Genomic DNA, 5,317 nt, shown 5'->3' on the forward strand with positions numbered 1-5,317 from the left:
ATTAGTCTTTAAATCTAATATTAGAGAGCCAATTCCAAAAACCCCAGAACCAATTCAGAAAATTCATCCTTAAGATTCTGCTCCTTTAGAAGCCTTATCAGCACCGTAATCTGTATTAGTCAAGATTCTCCTGAGAAACAGAACCAACGGAATGTGTATCTAGATATCTATCTATACATATCAATCTAGATATATAGATATACAGCCTCACAGCGTATCTACTGTTAAAGTGAAGACATGTAGGGCATCATCCACGTTAAAATGAGAGATTGATTGATTTACTTTAAGGAACTGCCTCACATGATCATAGAGGGTTGGTAACCCAAAGGCTGTCTGCTAGCAGAATTTATTCTTGCTAGGGGGAGATATGTCTTTGCTCTATTAAGGCCTTCGGCTGATTGGAGGAGGCCCACCCGTTATTGTAGGATACTCTGCTTTACAATAGAGTAAATTTAATGTTTAAATTTTAAATCCACCAATTTAAATGTTAATCTTATCCAAAAAAAAAACACCTTCACAGAAATGTCCAGAGTAATGTTTGACCTAATATCTGGGCACCATGGCCCAGCCACATTGACACATAAAATTAACCATCACAAATGGTCACCTCTGAGCAATGAGATTATGAATTTATTTTAAATTTATTTGCTTCTGCTACTTTTTCTATAATGATTATGTATTATTTTTGTAATAAGAAAATCAAATATATTTTTTCAATAGTTAAGAAAAAGATTTGCTTTAGGAAGTCTTCTCTAAATAGCATGCACTGAGATTATACATACCACAACAGGTCTTTAGTATATTGTATATATTATGTATGTTATTGTGTGTTTGTCTCTCTACACTGGGAAGTCTTTGAAGGGGCCTTCTCTTTTCATGTGTATATTTACTCCAAGCACAGTACTCGGCAACACAGTAGACACTCAGAGAATGAATGGCCAACAACAGAAGAAACATTACCTAAAATCAATATTGTTACCCCACCTCCCCATACAAAACCTGCCCCTTCTCTGGAATTTCCTTGACCTCTTCAGACTCCTAGACTAGAAATGGTAACTATGTAGCACATGTTTCGAAATTCAGTCAATTTTATATCAGAAATGCCTCTAGCCCCTGGCCTTTTGCTATCTCCACTTCCATTGCATAAATTTGAATATTCCACCTGTTAAAACATGTATTTTACTTAAAAAGTAATAAAAAAAGATTTTAAAAAACTAGATTAATTCTATTATTTATTTAAAAAGAAAAACAAACATGCAAAATAGCCAGAAATTTTCTGAAAAAAGATTGATGAAGAGGATCTGGCCCTACCAAATTTTGAAACATACTGTAAAACTATAGTAAATAAAACAATATGGTGTTGAAACTTACAACAGTATGGAACTGAATATAGTCCAAAGTAGATCCAGATACATCTGGGAATGTAGCATATGCTAATAATTATATTACACATTAATGGTGGAAAACATTAATTATTCTGGAAGAAAAATTAAATTGGATTCTGTGTTTTTCCCAAGCACCAATTCTCAGAAACCAACTATCTGATTCTCTACCACCAACTGGGCATCCAGCAACTCAATCCTGACACTATCTGGAGTTAGGGCAACCCCCACAGTTAAGGGTTCAGACCCACAGGACTGCCTCCACTCGGACACTAGTTGCAAGTCCCAGGTCCCTAAGCTACCCACACTTCTGTCCAACTTGGCTACAGATTCGGGGGTTCCCACAAAATCCCCTCCTTAGGGGAAACTGAAAATTTTTGAGACTGACCCACAACTCAGGAAATCACTTGACTTAGGTTTAGTAGCTTATTAGAAAGGATACAACTCAGGCACACCCAGATGGAAGAGGTGCACAGGACAAGGTACTGGGGGAGTGCCGCAGAGCTAGCATGCCCTCTGGGTGTACCACCCTGCCAGGACATCAATGGGTTCACTCACACTGATTGTTCAAGCATTTTTATAACCCATCTCCAGCCCCACTCCACTCTCCAGAGGTTGGAGGCACGGGGCTGAGACTTCCCATCCTCTAATCACATGTTTGGTCTTCCTAGTGACCAGCGCCCACCCTGAGGCTATCTAGGGTCCCTACCTTGACTCACCTCAATAGCACAGACTCAGGTATATTCTAAAGGGGACTGTAATGGATAACAAAAGACACTCCTATCTCTCAGAAAACAAATGGTTTAGTTCTGTTCCAGGAACCACAGACAAAGACCAAATATATATTTTTATTATATCACTGATTATCTCATTCCTTACCAAAATAAAATAAATTCCAAATGACTCAAAGATTAAAATGAAACACAAAACCTTAAAAATACAAAAGAAAACATGGGAGAAATTTAAAAATATTTTTTGGGTGTAAAGCTTGTTTTACACAGTATAGCACAAAATTCAAACACACATAAAAGAAAAAAGATACAACTGACTACCTGAAAAAAATACAACTGACTACCTGAAAAAAATTTTAACGTTTAATTGGAAAAAAAGGCATAAATACGAAATATAAATAACACTGGGACAAATTAATTGCAACACAGAAAACACAGAGAGCTCCTGCAAATCCATAAGAAACCAAATAGGAAAACAGAAGATGTAAATAGACAGTTCACAGAAAAAAACCTACAAACGAATCTTACATATAAGATGTATGCTCAGCCTCACCCTCAACAAACAAAACTATAAGGGAGTTCCCTGGTGGACCAGTTGTTAGGAATCCACGCTTTCACTGGTGGGGGAACTAAGATCCTGCAAGCTGCACGGTGCAGCCAAAAAAAACCCCCAAAACTTTCAGATACCATTTTTCACCTATAAAATTGGCAAAGGTAGAAACAAAATGTTCAACATTTTGAGGATATCCTTCCTGTCCTTTATATATATAAATATTTAATATATATATGTATTTTTTTGGCAGTGTCACATGGGATCTTAGTTCCCCGATCAGGGATCGAACCCGTGCCCCCTGCAATGGAAGCGCAGTCTTCACCACTGGACCACAAGGGAAGTACCCTAAATATTTAATATTTTTATGAAATCATATGTGTATATACATGATTTCATAAAAATAAGACACTGGGTATACTTTGTATATTTCATATGTTCATGTATGTAATTCTGCATCCCGCTTTTATAGATACATAAATTGGGGGGGGCTGCAAAAATGAAAACATCATAAATTTTTTTAATATAGTCAATGTTAGTATCTTTTTAAATTTTTATTTGGCTACGCCGGGTCTTAGTTGAACACACAGGATCTTTTAGCTGCAGCACGTTGGATCTAGTTTCCTGACCAGGAATGGAACTCGGGCCCCCTGAACTGGGAGTGCAGAGCCTTAGCCACCGGACCACCAGGGAAGTCCCCAATGTTAATATTTTGATGCATATCCTCTGTCCTTTTTTGTATAGATGCATGGGGAATGGTTTAAAAACTGAGAACATATTATACATGCTATTTAAAACATGATTTTCCCCCTTATTTATGTTATTAAAAATGTTTCATCACCTTCTGCATGGACTTTTCAACCCCTTTCTTTCTGATTGCCCTATCCTCAGTCTTCTCCCTTAGTTCATCCTCCATTCCACCTCCAGTGTTACCTTCATCACTAGTTCTTTGGGTGGATTCTCACCAAAGAATCCAGCTGGCAGGCTTAGGCCCAGACTTCTTAACTAGCAAACCAGGCCCTAACAGTCAGGACAAGCTACTTCACCAGATTTGTCTCTTGCAAATCTTATCCACCCACCTTCCGCTGGGCATGCCAGGCCCTTCCACTGTCGCTCTCTGTCTGATATCACTCTCCTAAGCCCTCTTCTCCTGCAAAGTATCTATGTATCATTCAAAACTTACCTCCTCCAAGAAGCCTTCCCTGATACTCTGAGTTAATACGTTTGTGCTCAGAGCACTGCATTCATCCCTTAAATAAAACATCCTATACTTTACTGTCATTTTTTTACAAGTTTATCTCCCTAACTAGGCTACCTGCTTCTTGAGGATTAAGGATCTCCAGAACTAATCATGCATCTCCTTCTACTATGTAACTCAAACTTAGATGCTTTCGCGATTCTCAAATACACAAAACCACTTAAAAGCATTATATACCAAGGCAGTCGCTAGGAGAAGACTGGGAACAATCTAAATGTTAACCAGTAGGTGACTGGCTAATCAGGTCATTCTTACAAAGAATATCATGCAGCTGTTAATAAGAATGAGGAAGACGTATTTGTATTGATATGTAACAATCTCCAAGATACTTTAAGTGTAACACACCCAATAGTGCATATTATAAATTGCCATTTTGTGTGGGGGAAATTTCTTATATTTATATATGTATTTATTTAGAAATGCAGAGAGCATCTGGGGAATTCACACTATCTAAAGGAAACTTATGTAGCTAAAGGTACCTGCCAGGAGGAAGTTGAACTAGAGGAGGTAGGAAGACCTTTCACCATATACCCTTTGGCACCTTCTGAATTCTGAACAGTTTTAGTCATTACCTATAAAAATAAAATACAAAACATCAGTGAATACCTGGTATCTAGGCAGGGGGCGAGAACTGGATACGAGAAAACAGTTGTCGACATCTTTCAGAATAAAGGAGTCCTCTCAAAGGCCGGACACCACTGCTCAACAAAGTTTGAGTTTTCAAAATTGCCTTGAGGGCCTGAAGCCTCAGCACTGTGTCGTGTGCCCGCAGGGTGGACTGACTCTTGCTTTTCCTCAATTGCCATCGCACCAATCACGTAGCTTTCTAAAGGCTTCTAGCACTTTCCACCTCACATTATATCTCTTCGTCTTCCCTACGCCTAAAACACCTACGATACTGGTCGAGGGTCCTTATCAGATCCACTCTGTTACCCCCCCGCCCACAGCACGTAAAACACCGTCCAGCACACACTACACAGTCAAGAAAACTATTGACCGGGATGAAAGCAGCAAGGCGATAAAAAGGGCAAACGGCGCGAGTGGGGGAGGGAGGAGGCCCACCCTACACCCTGCGGCCGGAGACCTCCGGGAAAAAGCAGCCGCCTCTCCCCTCACGCCCTGACGCACGCGGCCAACAAGCCCGCTCCGCCTACGCCCTCTGGTCCGGGGTCAGCAAAACCCGGCGCTAGGGAGCGCACGGGGCACCCTGCGAGCCCTGGTTGCCAGGGGGAAACGCTCCTCCCGAGCTCAATGGCGCCGCGGCCAATGAGAGGGGCGGGGCTACGTGCGGCCGCGACCCAATGAGTGGCACCGGCCGACCCAAGGCCCAATGGCGGCGGCGCGCGGGCACGCTGGAGGCGGGCCCGGCGCGCCCGACTTTTCCAGAAGACCCGGA

At 41.0% G+C, this 5,317-nt stretch overlaps 1 protein-coding gene across 3 annotated transcripts in view; it reads right to left on the minus strand.

Moving 5' to 3' along the window:
• Positions 1-5,130, minus strand: part of PSPH (phosphoserine phosphatase) — a 49,053-nt gene extending 43,923 nt beyond the window's left edge. For all 3 annotated transcript variants that reach the window (XM_060033125.1, XM_060033123.1, XM_060033124.1), the window contains exon 1: positions 4,528-5,130. The gene's annotated coding sequence lies outside the window, so the exon portion shown is untranslated. The remainder of the gene's footprint in view (positions 1-4,527) is intronic.
• Between the last annotated feature and the right edge of the window lie 187 nt (positions 5,131-5,317).

Source organism: Delphinus delphis, chromosome 15 (assembly GCF_949987515.2).
Source record: "Delphinus delphis chromosome 15, mDelDel1.2, whole genome shotgun sequence".
Lineage (NCBI taxonomy): Eukaryota > Metazoa > Chordata > Mammalia > Artiodactyla > Delphinidae > Delphinus > Delphinus delphis.